At 50.0% G+C, this 18,086-nt stretch overlaps 1 pseudogene; it reads right to left on the reverse strand.

The window, feature by feature from the left end:
- The window catches only part of LOC119102707 (glutamate receptor ionotropic, kainate 2-like), a 137,342-nt pseudogene that overhangs the window by 13,513 nt on the left and 105,743 nt on the right, over positions 1-18,086 (reverse strand).

Genomic DNA, 18,086 nt, shown 5'->3' on the forward strand with positions numbered 1-18,086 from the left:
TGCAAAATGACTGTCCAGACAAGACCAGCCAGGTAGTCGCTGACTGGAAAGCGATATTGTCACATTCACCGCCATGTACAACAAGCTGACGAAAATGTCTGCTAAAAAAACCGAGAAAGATTTGTTCCCACAAGTACTGACAGCGACCAGGATGCCGAGAGCTCAATCATATGATTTGGTTCGCGTTGCCTGCACACAGCCGCTTCTCTTCAGCTAGCAGGCACTTTTATGATCTTGTTCTCATGAGTGGTGAAGCTATAGGTGATGCTTAATGTGCAGTGCTGTTTAGTTCAGAGGTCCTCATAATTCGATCGATCCTCACGAGGTAATGGACCCAAAATGGTTGCGCGACACTATTCTAGTGCCATGTGCTTTGCTAACCGGCTCACACATTCATTGCAGGACATTTCTATGACGGCTTCTACAAGGTGCATTCCAAAAGAATGTCCTTTTTAGTTGTGGCGAAGGACCTACGGGATATCGTACGCGTCCCATCCAGGGCAGACAGGCGACCGGCTCATCTTTTACCACAACGCTCCGCCTTATCGCGCCGCTGTTGTGACAGAAATTATGGCTGTCAACGCTGCGCTGCTGAGACGGCCTACGTACGTTAAGGATCTCGCTCCGAGTGACTCCTGGTTGTCCTCTCGAGTGAAGGATCACCTTTGCAGGTATTATCTCCCATCGCAGTCAGTACTGGGCTCGGCTATATCGCAGTATTGCAAACATGTCTCCATTCAGAGCTTCCGCGAAGACATATAGCGCCCTGTACATCGCTGAAAGAACTGCATTGAAAAAACAGATAAATTGTTTCGAAAACGAGCCAGCGGTAACGCGTGGCATGCGTTGTACACTGACAAACAGAGCTTACTTTTGGAATGCACTAGTGCAGGCGGGAACACTCTCTTTAACAGACACGTTGAGGTAACGGTGAAGCGGGTCGCTGTCCGACCATCCCGGTAGCTTTTGCGTACACTGTTTGACAATCTCTTACGCTAGATGCGAGCATTTTGCACGCTTAAAATTAAACCAGCTTCCAACAGGCGTTTGTTTTTCTGTTTTTGTTTTTGTTTTTTGTTTTTGCTCAAGTCGATTAACTCGACGACCTCAGCGCATGTTGGGCCAAAACGGGCTCATTGTCGCATATGCCACTCATGCAGTCTACCATAGGTATTTATATTTCCCAGGCTTATCACAAACTTAGAATAGCACAGTTTGCTGCAATCCATTTGTAATATAACGGTACTCCATTTTGACTGTACGCCAGTGCAGTCCCGAGGGAGCTGGGAATAGGTACCGGATCCCCATGTCCGACGACGGCTCTTTTCTGGCACGGGGCCACGTCAGGGCGAGAGGTAAAGTTTAACCAGTGCTTTTGTTCGGATTTGTGGACCGGAAGAAGTCCCGTCACATTTGTGAGAAGTTCCTGCCAACGAACGAGCCAAATGTTACAAATCTTCCCTCTAAAATACCATGCCAGCCGCTCCAGAGGCCTCTGCATTCACGCTCCCTATCAAATCGGCGCCAAGAGGGATTGGCCGTGCGCTAAGCTGACTCTTATCTGTTCGTTGTTTGCTGCCAGCTGATTGTCAAGCCCTATAACGCGTGGACAATTGCTGCTGGTTTAAAAAAAGCAACCGCGCTGTTCTCACGGAAAGACCACTCACCGCACGCAAGAATGCCAGATAATTACTTTGCCATCTAGAAAAAGGTTGATGTGAAAGGCTTAACGTCCGAACATGTCATCTGATTTGCAAACAAAACATTTCTAACATGTATTCCCACAAGCCATCAGGTATTTTTGTTGTAGCCAGAGCTCCATACATCATGGGGCCAAGGCACGTTTTCCAAAACGGGATGAACCCCGGTGGATGTCATATTAAGTGTTGAGCCTCTCAGGCAGACGCACTTAAGCCCGCCATGTGACACATAAGAGACTCTTTGGTGCGTCATTTGACACCTCACAGGTCGTTTCGAATGGTTTTGACACCCCAGTAATGTTTTCCCGCCTTCCATAGTCAGATAATTAAATGTGCGTGGGTTGTGCTGCATCCCATGTAATACGCATGCTACTTCGTGGCAAACGCACGCTGGTCTTTGAGCACCAAAGGTAAACGTACTTGCCAACTACGTTTGAGGATCTTCGGTTAGCTCAAACATTAGCTCAACTACCCGAAATTGGTGGCCTAGGCATCTCATACTACGCCGGCGTCGAAAACTGAACAAGCGCACGATCCGCCCACGTCTCAGCTACACCGATTCAGTTACAAGGCAATGGGTCCAACCAACCGAGGCTCAGAAGTCCTCAAATGTTGGCAAGGTCATGCCCCGGACCGCGATCCTCAGCCAGCGCGAAGCATGAGGTGCCGCCATTGCCACACAAAGAAGCACCCTGTGAGCCGGCCGTCTCCACTAAGATCTTGGCGGCGCAATAAACTGTGGACGAGAGAGCAGATATGCAAATTGCCCGACAAGACAAACAAGGTGCTTTGGATGCGGGCCGGGCCGCTCTGAGTGCCGCCTCACGCCGGCTAGCCGAGAGCGGGGTGCCACCGTGTGCAACAGCCGCCGCCCGGGCAGACGCGGACAGGGTCGCCGACCTGACCTGACCTGGGTCGACGGCCACGCGAGCCGTTCGGCCCCAGGACCGACCGGCGACCCCGCGCCGGCGCCCGGCGGTGCGCGACACCTCACCTTCGGGTTCAGATCGGAGCCCTGCTGCATGAGCGTGCCGATGGTGAACCAGAAGCTGTTGCTGATGCTGAACTGGTTCTCCATGACGTCGTCCTCGGCCGTGCACGGGTGCGGGTTCTGCCACTCGTACGGGCTCACGCGCGCCACCACGAACATGGTGAGCGAGACGAGCAGGTATGCAGCCAACACGTACAGCCAGATGTGCACGGCCAGTGGGTTCATGAAAGAGAAGAGCCGCGTCTCCTGACTGGTGGGCACCTGCGGGAAAGCCCCGGACAGCGTGTGTCACGCGCAGACGTGTCCCTTGCCGCGGCCAGAGGAAAGGAATCGGGTGGTGAATCTGACTGATGGCCGGCGAACACACGGGGAGGTCCGGACAGCGACACCTGTCGTGCCAAGGTGTCCTTCCTGTCAGAGTCTGGAGGATCGCACACAGTCGAGTGTTTGCCAAGGACCGAACGACGCGCGTTGCGACCTCATCCATGGAGAGCTTGCTTTCTTTCAAAATACTTCTGGATAAGAGACGCTGCCCTGTGAAACATCCCGGACAGGCAATCCTAGACCATGTGCTAATCGAGCCACACCCATCGGCTCTCTTGTAGGAGTTCTACGCCGAACACCCCACTCGAGCGTCTAAATGGACGATCTATATAGACACACCCACCAACCAGACCGCGCTGGGGTCCAAGAGTCGTTTTACGACGCACATGTGAGATGCGTCTATCCGCTCTACAGGAGCCCGTTTCCTGTTTACCGTCGCCATCGTGGCGTTTTGAGGGCGCAGTCTACCGGCAGCATTAACCGGTGGAGTGTGTGTGTGGGTGTGGGTGTGTGCCGGCGCGTCAATTTGGCGCTGGCGGCGGGCGGCGCGGCGGCTGGCGGACGTGAGATTGGGGCGATGCCACGGCGGCGGCCCGCCAGCCCAGATGCGATCGGACGGCTAATGCCGCGCGCCCGCCGGGGCACAACTTCTGCTGACGGAGCTCTCCCGGGCCGGAGGTAAACTTCGCCTGGGGCCACGAGGCCTGGCGCCCGCTTTATGCACCGCAGAAGGGTCTAGTCTGGGTGGCGGGCGGAGTGTTTGCCGCCGCCTGTAGACACGTCGAGAAGAAGGGTTGCAAGACAAGAAGTGCATGTCGATCTTGATCACATCAGCAGTGCACGTATCAAAAAGTGACTTCCCCGACCGGAACAAAAGGCTGCTGTGGCAACCTATCTGGCAAGAGCAGAGAGCAAGCAGCACTCCCACTTTTGGGATTCCAGTCCATCAGTCCATACCTGACTGCATCCAGAGGATGCACAGGCAGGTTTCCTGTCTTACGATGAATGCTAGTTTTTTATGAATCTTTAGTTTGATTTCAAGGCTGTTCCTGGGGTCATGGGGTCAAGCTTGTTCATGGGTTCCTTGTTCCGAAACCGGGACCAGGTCCTCAAAAATAAATCTTAGGAGCAGGACACATGTCTGATCGCGAGCAGAAACTGACGGCTTTGCCATGTCGGTGATAACTTGTTTTTAGTATTATACAATGCGCATCTGTTCGTTCCGTTCATGTCTCTGTTCTTTCATGCACGTGATATATCGCGCTTGTGCACTACAGGCGTATCGATCGATAACTTAGGATTGCCTCAGAAAATATAACTTATGATATACTGAGGTTTTTACTTCCACGATTATGATATTGTGTTTAGAGCGTGCCCGCCCATTGCAGACCATCTTTAACTTTGGTTGCCTTAAACATTTTGGCTCTGTGTTGGCTTTCATCTCGGACGGACTCTGTCCCATTGGATTTTTCGCCTTGTGTCATCGAGCCAGCCATATGTACAAGACCGATTTTTAAAAACTCTGCCATAAATTTTACCGACACCTGCTAATCTCAACGCCATATTTTGCCGCCGATGGTGTCCTACAAGCAATATTAATCGTATGGTTCCAAAACGACCAGACTTTGTTCTGGGCACTTCAGGAGTCTAATACCAGTGTTGTAATAATTTGGAATAATCGTTGGAAGAACCCCTATTCCCTTCTGTGGGTGCGCTACATACACCGCCATGCAACACGGAGGTCCAACACTCCTACAGGCCCACGTCATCCAAGCTGGCAGGCAGGCGGCATCCTCGTCATCACCAGCGGCAGCAGGAGGGGTACGGCGAGACGAGGAGCAGCGGCGGTGCGCGCGCGCGCGGTCGGCCGGTCACCTGCGGGAACACGCCGGAGCCCTGGCGCAGCAGCGTCCCCGTGACGAACCACATAGTGTTGGACAAGCCGAACTGGTTGACAGGCGGGCGGCGGCGCTGCAGGCGCACCCGCTCGTACGGACTGAGCCGCGCCACCAGGTACAGCAGCAGGGAAACGGCCAGGAAGGCGGCGCCGGCATACAGCCAGACCCGGCTCTCCAGGGGACTGAGGAACACAAACAGCTTCGACTCCTTCGATACCTGCAACGACGGCCGACTGGTCAGCGGAGACGGCGGTGAGACGGCGGTCAGAGGTCAGGTGAGGCAGAGGGACCACCGCTGGTGGGTGGGTGGGGAATAGCTCACAGACAATACTAACCGTGTCTCCAAACAGTGACAGATCACACCATGCAGATAATAAAGAGTACACGATCGCTTCAGCGCCGGATTGCAACACATAGCTAGGTTCACAAAATAAAACTAGGCATTTTTCATGACACGAAGTAAGCTATTTTGAAATCCCTAACGACTGGGATAAATGGCTGAAGCCAAGCTTCTTTCGAGCGTGAAATGACTCTGGGATCCGAGACGACTAGACGCACCAATCATCATCACTATCCGAGTCATTCTTGATTAATTTACCTAACTGTTCGATCTAAAAGAACACCTTGCAGTTTAGGGCTAATACAAATTTGTAACATTTGAACTGCTCCTAAATGCATGCCACAAAAAATGCTAGCCAAGTGTCTTGGTGAATAGTACTAGACCTCCTACGCTCCGTTGCATGAGGCTTAGTACTGAACACAGCGCTTGCGTTCGCCTCTGTTCGTCCCCAGGATGCTACCTCCGGCCACCTTGGGGTTGTTACTCGTCGGACACCACATGTGCACCTGTCTTGGGGTTCTTTCTTACCCGTTGGACATAACATGCGCACCTCTCTTGTCTGGTAACTTTCCGGTTGCTGACAAATGGTGACAACGATATCGCTGTAGATACGTTTTCACCATAGTTATGAGTACATTTGCCAACAGGAAATGACAACGGTAGTAGGTACGTACAACTGCAATGTAACTTTCAACTTGTTGCATCTCATGATACCTAACGTTTTAAGGCAAAACAAAATAAAAACAAAACTAACATTGATCTGCCGGCGCTTGTTTACCTACATCCTTAAAGAATGTGCAAATGCATGTTCCTTTTGGTTGTGTGTTCGCTGCAGGCACAACAGACACCAACTGCATCGGTTCAGGCGTGGTAGCTGAATTAAAATAAAAACCAGCTATATCCTGGTGGAGAAGAGCCGGACACTCGCTGTGGGCAAACTGCCGCATTATCTCCTCAAATGTGGAGCATTCCTTTTAAACACATGAAGCAGCATCGAATGTTTCACCCAGGGTGCAGCCTATACATGAATGCTATTTAAGAGACTATTTGTGCCTTAAAACTGCCGATACATTATGCATCCGTGGTAATACATTTCGTCGCACAACGCGAGCAAACCTTTCCGTGAAGACTCTTCGTGGTACTCCACAGCACCATGGCATCTTTTCTAGGTTTCATTGCAACCCGGCGACAAATACATCCTATGAATTTTAACTGGTCGCCCGACTCAATGGCAGATCGGCGACAAATCAGTGCATTTCCTTCAGCACGGACGGTCGACAGATTCGTCGTTTTTAACAGCCGACCCTCAGTGTCCCGAACTAGATAGTATAAAGTATGAGAAATTTAGACATGGGGATTCATCTGGGCCGCGGGGCATTCCTAATCATTGCGAATCGATTGATATGAGGTGACCGGTGACTTTCAATGCACTGCAGCTTTACATGTGTCATTCGCGTTGTGGTGTCATAAATGCGTGCCTAGTATTTAATTTTTGGCCTTGCTAACTTCGTTGGCGATGCCGCGATTCAGCAACCTGTCGTCAGGCATTGACAATTCGGGGTAAGTCGAAAGGAAAATCCGATCAAGGTAGAAATTCGCCTGTGATTATCCAGACCTCCTCTTTTAAGACAACAAAAAGGCTGTTGATTCACTGTAGCCGGCACAAGTGACCAGCCCTTCTTCATTTGAAAAGAACCCTAGGTTTAATGTTAGGGTTTGATGGCGCTCCTCATGAAGGGGAATGACAGGAGGTGATGATTTTCCTGAAATGCCAATTTGTGTCATTGTTGCTTTTTTCCTGATTGAGAGTGGCTGCCAGTCACATAGATCTTTAAATCAGGGGTATTCCTTCTTTCCTATTCAGTTCGAGGGTCCAACCCTCTCCCCCTAAAAGTGCGCTAATTTGGGAGATATCCAAATTTTGGGGGTATATTGCACAACTTTTCACTGCTCCCAAACCTGCCTTCAACAACCATGTCCCTACTTGAAATGCAATTATTTAATAAATGTTTTGGTAACATGTAAGCAATCATTCACAGTCCAACATCTTGCTAGCATGAATCTTGGTTGTTAGAAATTTATATGATAGTCAATGATGTAGGCCATGGGAAGACAATGAAAGTGAGGAGTGGGGGTGTAGCAAATGTAGGTAATCAGGAGGGAGGAGGACATGTTTAATTGTCATCTTCCTCTTCACTAAGAGTTTTACTTCAAACAGCGGGAGGTTTGTGCTATCGTTCAACTGTCCTAGAACGTCAGTGGAAGGTCGGCATTTGGTCTGAGAACGATGTTGGCTATTTTCCGATGATAGCACCCCTACTGTAACAGGAAAACTCTGGAAGTCATTCACTGCAGTGCTCATGCATATGTAAATTTTCTTTGCAGGTGTGAGCATGACATGACATGGAAGCAAATATGATGCATAACATTAATGCTTTGTCCTAACATTGAACTGCGAAATTGATGGAAACCTTACCATAATTACTGTACACATTAAGCACAAGTTGGGAAGGCAGACAGCCTTTCCTGTAGGAAGACTACATTGATAGTAGAAATCAGTAGTTTGTGTGGTGGTGGCATATTGACAGAAGCGTCAATTTTTTGCATGATTAGGGTGGCGGGGGGGGGGGCTTAGCAACCCATGGAGCATGGTCAATAAATAAGCCGCGTAAAATTTTGTTGTTTATTAGTGTTTTCGGGCGCGTTGACTGCAATGGTCATTTTGCGTCCAAGCCCTCGTAGAAGATGCTTTTGTGTTAAAGTCAGCTTTTCTCATATATTTTTGTAATTTTCCAGACAGAAATATTGGTTGGGGAGGAATCAGCAATGAAGGGCTCACCCCAACATGGACATTGGGGAGTATCACAGAAATTAATTTGAATTGATACTCCTGCATTATGCCCAACAAACCTCACATGTAAGCTTAGATTTGCGTACTTCTTGCATGCAAAGGGCAACTTTGGCTTGCTGATTGAATTTCTACCAATGTTTCGATGTCGGTAATGAATTGTGTCATTCTGCAAGAGCAGCTGATCTTTTCATGAGGTGAAATGCAGATTTTTAACCCAGAATATAAAGTAAATAAAAAAGTATGACAGCCAACAATTTAACCCTAACCCTGATTCGCCGGTCTGCCGACTGGTGGAGTTGGGTGGAGGGAGGATTCCCTGACGTTTGCAACCTAAGAAAGGTAGAGCCTCACAAAAAAACAAACGAACGGTGAACTGTCTTCAATGATTGATTTGGTGACTAGTAAGAAGTCTTCTGTTGTTAGTTGGCCCCACTTAACCAAGCCTAAAGTCAAATTTTTCTAAAAACCAAACCACATCGACTTTGCACGCTTATATATATATATATATATATATATATATATATATATATATATATATATATATATACGAATCCATGCAGTGAAGTGACATGAAACATAATGAGGCGTGTCCCTTGTTTAATTTTCGGTATAATGGCATGTAGTTTTATCTGTTTCGAGCCCACGTTCATAATGTACGGTTTCGTTAACAGTACCAGCCCTCTGCGCGCGGTCCGCAGAATCGTCGATTTGCGCCCGTCGCACCGGCCGGCCCTGTATCATTTTGCAATGCTCGTAAGGAGACGTCGCTGCTCTGAAACCAGAATCGCTCCGGACACTTTTTTGGTGTCAACGCGCGCGCAATGGATGCCCCAGAGGCTACTAAACATTTGAGCGAGACTGAACAAAATGCAGCACTGGCATCCTCAGAAAACTGTAGGGGATGGGGGGTCGTATTGTCCCCCCCCCCCTTCCTGTCACGGCGAGTATCTTGTTCAGGAAGAACAAGTCGCCTGATGTAAAGTAACTAACAAATTTCGGTACAATGTACTTGTTGGGGCGCGGCGAAAAGCGCCCACCAGTCAAAACGTGTCGCGCCGGCTTGGGGCATGCCTAAGGTATGGTGGATAGTTTGATGACGGTTGAGATGGGGCTCAAAGCGCATACGTCATTTTCATTAGCAGGCATGACCTAGAAGAGACCTGCATATTTGACGTCATTCACCGTTCTACTTCCCACTGGTTCAAAATCTACCATGCATGCTGCTGCCCAGGCTATCGAGGTAATTCGCTCTTGTTTTTTTGTTTGTGGTCGAGGAAAGCAATCCAGCCGTAGATCGAGTTTGATCGTGAGATCCCGGCAAGCCCCGAGGGTAGAAAAAACCCTCTTGTGATGGGGTATGTTATAATCTGGGACAGGTGCTCCCTTTTTACTAACAGCAGCACTTGTCCTGACCTTTGCTGAAGGACAGAGTATAATTGAGCGTTTCGGTCGTAAGTAGTATATTGAAAATTGCAGTGATGAAATATACTTTGAGTGATTTTCTGATAATCGATGACGCTTCTGCGCAGGAACTTAATGACCATTTTGTCCTCTAATATTGCGTCACGCTACCGGTGAGCATTTGTCGTCAAAAATTTAATGGGCGACAAAAAGGACACTTTCACCACCCCTGGAAGCAGATAAGGCCTGCGCGACGCGCCCTTCAATCCTGGAACTGTATGGGCGTCGAGGTCTTCACGGTCTGCGTGAATCGCTTTTTTCAAACTACGCGGCTGAGTCTGCCAGTTGGTTACAGGACTTTCCGTTAAGGATGAGTACGATTATGAGCAAATACACAATTTTTAAATGCGGTATAAGTGTGGGTGCCAACAGAAAAAAACGCTTTAAAAACGCAAAAAGCGCAGTTCGTTAGTTTGTCATTTGGTAATTTTCAGATAAAAGTTCAGAGTCCATGAAAACAAACTTGCGCAACACAAATTGCTGCAATATTTTCAAAGGCCCCACGGGTGATTTTCAACATTTTCGTGCAAACGTCTTTGTAGTAAAAAATCCCAGTGGAACAACCCTCCCCCCCCCCCGCATAAAAACAGCCCACATAAGCCGGGAGTCCGATACAAGCACCGTGAGACATTTCCAATGCTCATGAATATCTTCTTCGAATACGATTCTACGTCATCTAGAGTACTGTAATGTGAACTTATGGAAATCGAGACCGCTTAGTGCAAAACGAAAGGGAAGGAAACGGTGGAGTTTAGGCAATAGAAAATAAGGCCAGCCACATCTTCTTCAGCTTTTAACAAAGTAATCATTAATCGCGTTGCTGTTGGCTATCCCAATCTATCTATGATCCTAGTATTGACCTAAATCACGTAACGGCAAAACTAATGCGCTTGAAAACAAGAATGCATACATCATTGGAAAGAATTTCCAAAGTTGTAAGAAGTGGGTTCATTCACTATACCAGGAAAGCATTGATCTGACTTGGCCTTAACGTAGCTATGCTACATTAATATACAACCTTATGTCGGCTGTTTTGTAGGGTAGTACTTATCTTACTGGCATTTGATTATCCACCAGTGGAGACGTTTATGACTGGTGACGTCTCGAGCTCAGGGATTTATCTCAAGCGTTAGAAAGCAATTTAGGGCATAAATACCTAATCTTCCTTGATAACGACAGACGCATGTTGGAAATGGTAGCATTCATTTTAGTAAGCTATGGCACCAGGGGTATGGTTTCCTACCTCTAGGACATTGGGTCATACCAAGATGTCTAGTACCAGTAGTGGCATGATATATATATATATATATATATATATATATATATATATATATATATATATCTGAATAAGAGAATATATGTAAAGTTGTTAACTTGTTTAACCAGCACCTCCTAACATGTTGAGGGGCGGTAACGGTCAATGGTAAACTATGAAAAATGTTAAAATCTACGATCGCCAAGCCTTTCTTGGTTATAACGATGCATTTCATGAGAGCGAAGAAGATTTAGATGAGAACATATGAGTAATAACTTCGCTAAGAGGTATACTTAGTGACTCCCGTCATATTCCAGATTTACTTCACCACGCCGTAAGCGAAATCCAAGACATCTTTTAAAAAAAAAACTCGTTTTATGGGTTCCAATCCGGCGCACGTGTGCTGTGGCAGCTCCTCTGACAAATTTATTTTTGGAATCAACCGCATTTATGTCGTATCCGGAAGCAACTACTTGTAGATAGTCGACCAGTTTGGGGCCGTGTTGCCATTGGAGTAGGCGTTGCTAGTGGTTCTTAATCTTCAAGATCGTTATAAGATTAGCATCTTGAGACACTGGCTTCTTAATCTTCAAGATTGTTATAAGATTAACATCTTGAGATGCTATCTTCGGACCTCGCGTAACTACACTGCTATCATTTTTGTTATTCCTGTTTGGCCCTATTGCCACTTCAACTCACTTTCACAACTGCATGCCTTTCAAGCTGAAGTAGAGCACGCTGTCTGCACAAAGATCGTTCACAAAGCACATTTCTTCCAGTCCAGATTTTGAAGTTCATGGCCGACTACATGGATATGGATTAGGCTTAATATGGCTAAACTTTGAACGACGTGGAAATGTTGACGACCAGCTTAAAATCGTGTTAAAAGTGTTTGCATTTTTGACATGAATATGACTGGCGAGACTGAAAGCGCACTCAGGCAAGGGGTCAATTTGACACCCCGAATATCGTCAAAAATTAGAGCTCAGTGGCGCGGTGTAGTTACGCCGAGCTGTGTGTAGCTATAGGAAATTGATTGCCGATATTACGGTATAAAATCAAATGTCCTCCAAAGGTAGCTGACATATCAGAGGTCAAAGACAGGGCATGGCTGCTAGCGAAGGCAAATTCCTAGGCAATCGTAGAATGTCATGCGACAATGACGTGTTGGACAGTCATATGACTTTGAGATGGTTGGTTAGACAATAAGGCTACTGAAATTGAAATTGAGACATTTATCATCGATCTAGAGTCAGGCTAAAGTTCAGACCAAGACTGAAAAGCGCACATTATTGCTTAAGCCGCTCGTTTTTACCCGAAAGCAGCGCGGGCGATTGCTCCATTGCGACCGTCAGACGTGCTTGCAGTGTAATCTTACAGGCGGACCTAGATTTATCTTTAAGGAAATCAGGCCCAGGCGTGAACCGCCAGCACTGGACTGTGCCTTGTTTTCATGCTTTAATCATCGTATAACAGTGTTTGCCTCGTGTATTTAACCCCGACTCTAAGGTATATTGTGCTGGCAGGATGACTTTCAGCGTTATGTGACATTTTGTTTTGGTTTTGCTTCGTAGGAGAAACGAAAGCTAATCACATTTCACAATTATGGCAAATGTCTCGAGCATTTATTGACAGGACACAACTTGCAGAAAAGTTGGCACTTAAATGTTCTTTTTTACCCCAGCTAAAACGAGTGTGAAGTATATTAAACAGCCCATTCGACCGTCCAAAGCCTGTTGGTTTTCCGTCAGTGGAGGGAGCCCGGCCCTCACCCGTTCATGACCAGCGCGACCAGCGGCGAGCGCTGATCTGGCCGCCCTCGCAAGTCTCCGACATTAGACCGTCCATCGGCCTGTAACACACAACACGGCCCTTCGCCGAGCATGCCTATCACGCCGTGTTACCTCTCTACCCTCGCGTCTACCGTCTCACCTTGAACAAGATGGTGATGCCCAGGTTCATGAATGGCTTGGTGAAGTCGATGACACTCTCTCTGGCGTAGTTGATGGACATGGAGCCCACTGCCAGGTCTGCTTTCTGTGGACATGGCAGCTTTGTACCATACGAGACACACACTCGCAGAGCATGAAGGATGAGTAGCCTTAAGATGTAGTGAACAGACTTGATATTCTACAGTTTGCGCACAGGTTGTAGCGGAGTGTTAACTTGAAAATTATCGTTTTTTACAACAGTGCTGAGGGTAACGACAGCCTCACGGAACATATTACACGTGGAGCAGCAGGCACGTAGCCACAATTTCTCCTAACACACAAATTTTGACCGAATTCCTGCGAAGGTCGTTCAGATATAGCATAACCTCAAGAGGGGAGGGCGTGACGTGCCTGGCTTACGTGGCTCCCACGTGAGCGACGCACGCTACAACCAAGTGCAGCACTAACAACGTCTAGTGGTGGTGAGGTCAACGAAGCAAACAACTGCTAAATAAACGGCTACGAAAAGCACCGCCCTCAAGTTAAGTCCAATTTGGAGTTGCATGGTTTATTTTGAGTTGACAAAAACGTCCCACAAAAGCATGACAGCGCAGATGCCGAGCGGGCGTTCTTTCAACGCATCTCCACGTGCCTGTCTATGGGTAAAATATTTGATAATCGATGTAAAGGAGAGTAAGCGCACAAGCATTCATGCACTGGGAAAGCTATCACATTCATGTCCACTAGGTGAAAGATTGCCATACATAGGCTGCCACCAACGTTTGGCGTGGAAGCTATGCGGCACAAATACTCGTGCAATGAAAAACGAGCGTTCTTCGTCAGAAGCATTATCATATTCTTGCGATTATCATTGTTACATATGTTACGTTATATTACAATTGTACTGAAAATATGAATGCAGTTGCTCGCAGGCTCGGCAACAAAGCAAAGTGTAAGGCTCATTTTAGTTACCCAACCTGTTCGACGACTTGCACAATGAAACGGTTCGTCAGGCGGCACTGTTAACTCTCGTTTGCCCGATCGCCGGCCCCATTATCCGTTGCTGGCGTAGTTTTAGCAATGCGAGGTTGAAGCACACGACGGCCTAAACTCGAACATATGATCCGTATTTATTTTAGCAGGACCTGGAAGCGAGACTGCATCGCCAGCTCGTCGAACCATCGCGCCGCACTAGGACCAGCTTCAATACGCACATGCAGCACGTCCTCCGCACGTACGCAGCAGGGGGCGGGATGCAACGAACACCCTGGTTAACCTTAGGTCTTGCGACAGCAGGCATGCCGCGTCTAACAGCCGACAGGTCAATTTCAACTCTGAGCAGAGCATCACTAACACCGAACATTCAGCAGCCAGGCCCTGTCTCCCTGTGGGAGGGGGGGGGGGGGGGCGTGCCGCGTCGCCGGCGTCGGCCGCTACCTTGTCTATCAGCTGACGCACGAGGCCGTTCCACTCGCCCGTCTCGGGGTCAGGCAGGCCGTAAATGCCGTCCGGGTTCAGCATGATGGTAGTTAAAGCCTACAAAGTTGGCTACGGAGCGCAGCAGGTCAATGCAGAACCCTTCGAAGCGGTCATTGCCGGTGAGGTTGGTCCCCTGGCGAAGCATCACGTACGGACGGTCCTGCAGGACAGGCGACATCAGCGGCTGGTCTGACCTAGGCACAGCCCGGGGCGAGATCAGAAACAGGCCTGACCTCGGCACAGCCCGGGGCGACATCAGCGACTGGTCTGACCTAGGCACAGCCCGGAGTGAGATCAGAAACAGGCCTGACCTCGGTACAGCCCGCCCTGCCGAGATCAGCGGCCGGTCTGACCTCGGTACAGCCCGGGCCGAGATCAGCGGCCGGTCTGACCTAGGCACAGCCCGGAGCGAGATCAGAAACAGGCCTGACCTCGGCACAGCCCGGGGCGAGGTCAGACACCGACCGACCTACCTGGGCACAGTCCGGGGCGAGATCAGACACCGGCCGACCTCGGTACAGCCCGGGGCGAGATCAGACACCGGCCTGTCCTTGGCACAGCCTCGGGCTAGATCAGACACCGGCCTGACCTCGGTACAGCCCAGGGCGAGATCAGCGGCCGACCTGACCTTGGCACAGCCCAGGGCGAGATCAGCGGCCGGGTACAGCCCGGGAGAGATCAGACACCGGCCTGACCTAGGCACAGCCTGGGGCCAGGTCAGAGGCCGATCTGACCTTGGCACAGCCCGGGGCGAGTTCAGACACCAGCCTGACCTCGGCACAGCCCGGGGCGAGATCAGGCACCGGCCTGACCTCGGTACAGCCGGGGCGAGATCAGACACCGGCCTGACCTCGGCACAGCCCGGGGCGAGATTAGACACCGGCCTGACCTAGGCTCAGCCCGGTGCTGGTCAGAGGCCCGTCAAAGAAGTGACGGAATGACGGATCCCGTCTTCATTGGATCACCCAACACGTTGGAGGAGAGGATGGGCGAGACCAACCAGACACTGCGCCAGAACGAAGGATTGTGACGGCAAAGAGGGACGTGACCAGATTGCAATACCGTCCTCTGCCAAATACTGCCAAAGACGGCAACGTTCGGCGCCGGTCATAGGACAGAAAATGTAGCCTGCTTAGCTGGCGCTGATCGCCTTACTGGTTGTGGATCATCCAACTGCCTACAGGTATGATTATAAATCTAACGTAGGCATGATTCGGGCATTTCATTCACACAATGCGAATACGAAACGTTTATGTTGATACTTCAACCGTGTTATGGTTCCCGCAGATTATGCATTGCTGTTCTGCATACAATCGGCACAACGTCAGAGCCAGAAGCAAATTTGAACGCCACGCCACCAAACGCAGGGCGGCGTGTCATCCTGACAGCGTCCCACCCAGATTGGCTCGTCGGCTCTCCCAGGGGACGCCCTGATCTCGGACGACTCGGCTCGGCAGGCACCCGCTCCAGATCTTCCTAATCGCGGCTCATCAGGGCAAGAGGTCCGATATCCGCGACCTTTTGTCGCAAAACGCCCGAGCCTTGAGCGGCCTTGCCACCCAGATCACGTACTGTCCCCTCCCCAGGTCCAACAAATCACGGTTCGCCGCGGGGGCGCGCGACACCCAATCTCGGGCCAGGCTGCAGCGCGCCCGCCTTGTGCACCGCCTGTCTCCCTCCGCCGCCGACCCGAATACGAACGGCGAGACCGTGCCTCTTGCGATAGGCCGCCGCGTGAGCCCCACACAGCCTGGAACCGAAAACAGTACAGAAGAAACTTAACGTGACCAGGCTTTGCTGAAAGAAAGCAGTATTTCCCGAAAGAAGTCCATCTGCGATCGATGCCTACACCTTTGGCTTCTACGACCTCTGCTACGTGCCGCGCCTGCTATTGAGGGAAGCTAAACATGGTGCACTCGAATGATACACGCCATCTGCAGGACTCTGCAGGGTCTGCAGCGCCGCACCGGCGGCGCACACGTACGCCTTTCACCAGCTCGTGAACCATGCCGTCCCACTCGCCCGTCTCCGGATCGCGCGCGCCGTAGCGTCGATCGGGCACCACCTCCATGATGTACGAGAACCCGGCCATGTCGGCGATCAGCTCCAGGAGATCGATACAGAAGCCGTAGAAGCGGGCGTTACCCGTGTAGTTCTTGCCGGGTCGCATCATCACGTACGGCGTGTCCTGGAACCCATGGCGGCGCTGGTGGCCCGCCCGATACCCCTGCTCTTCCACCTCCCTCCCCCCTCTGAGGGGCTGACACCATTCTTCGGTCGGCAGATGTTGCCGCGGTTTGGTCGGCAGACATCTTCTGGCTTGGCCACACCCGCTTGTAGAAGGCCTTGTTTGCCAAGCGCGGCACCGCAAAACACCGTAAAAGCATCAACCTTGATTTGAGTAAGTGGCAAAAAACGCAACTAGGATTTACCGCGACATTTCATAGCACAACTGAGCTGAAACTGAAAATGCGACGTAATTGTGAGTGACATTTTTATATAACTTTGGAGCGAGACCTGGCCAGGCAGAGCAATGACACGAAACGCCACGTGCAAACACGCTGCGAGCCCGACATATCACAGCATTCGAAATAGTAGTGGTCGGTGCGCCAGTGTTCGTCCGTACGACCTCAGGATTACGCTGCCTGGACCTGAGACGTCAACTCTGGTCGTGCCCAGCCACTGGTCGTGGGCATTGCTTTTAGACCGTCAACAAACACCTCTGGTTGTGAGCTTTGATTTGGTCATCGAATGCCCCTGGTCGTGGGCCTTGATTTGAGACTGTCGTCACATGCCTCTGGTCGTGGGAAGTTTGGTGCAATACTGCCTACCTTGTACACCCACAAAGTTACCTCCAAGGTCATAGCGTCTGGGGTGCCAGAAACGAGAAGCACGAGCGTATGCGCATATGCACATTGTTTGCTATCAGGGAGAACGTTTTGTGCACAGACCCATAAGTCTTACATCACCGTTTAAATTGTTGATTATTCTGAAACACTTCCTGTTAGAACACACCTATGCTGTCGGTGCGAAAGTCAACAGCTTCTTTGCAGTAACCCGATGCTGAGATTGAAGCAGATGCAGACTTTATCGGCCTATGTATTACTATGCTGGATTGGGTGGGTGCCACAGAGGGCAGGAAGATACAGGTGGACATCGGACAAATTTGAAATGCTATCTTCACAAGCCACTGCATCAGCCACCAGAAGAAATACGTTCGCATTGCTGGTAATACCAGATAACCTTGCCAGTTGATTAGCCGTTCCTGTCAGGGAGCACAGCTTCAGCACAGCCCACCTGTGAGGTAAAAGAGATTGGACATATCTGCCTGGCACGTCTCGTGGCTCCCGAAGTGCACCGGCGGACGCTCACCAGGTTGGTGGTCACCACCAGCGTGACGTTCAGTGTGCCTGGGTCGTAGAAGGCCTCGTAGTCTGTGATGTTGACGTGACCCGCTGGGGTCCACTCGCCGACCTGCGGCAAGGTCAAACATGCAGCACAGTGAGCAGACTGATGATGGGGCTCTGTCAGCAAAAGAAGTTAGTTAGGCGTTCTCAGGTGAGCATCGCAAGTACAGTTAGTGCAGATGGTAGATCGCACCAGATAGCACAACTCTTCACTACGTCACAGGTCCTGCAGTCGTATTCCTGGCCTAGCTGACCAGCTACGTCGCTGCGTTACTCACTGCGTCACTGCGTCACTACGTTACCCACTACGCCGCTGCGTCACTGCAAGCTACCATTCTGAAAGATGTCTGGAGCGCCTCGCCTCATCGCACCATAGCTGGCCCCAGTCATTGGTGACATGGCCCACACAACGGCTGACACTAAGGCTGCAGTACAGATAAATCAGCAAT

Source organism: Pollicipes pollicipes, unplaced genomic scaffold (genome assembly GCF_011947565.3).
Source record: "Pollicipes pollicipes isolate AB1234 unplaced genomic scaffold, Ppol_2.1 Scaffold_5724;HRSCAF=6776_pilon_pilon_pilon, whole genome shotgun sequence".
In the NCBI taxonomy this organism is placed as follows: domain Eukaryota; kingdom Metazoa; phylum Arthropoda; class Thecostraca; order Pollicipedomorpha; family Pollicipedidae; genus Pollicipes; species Pollicipes pollicipes.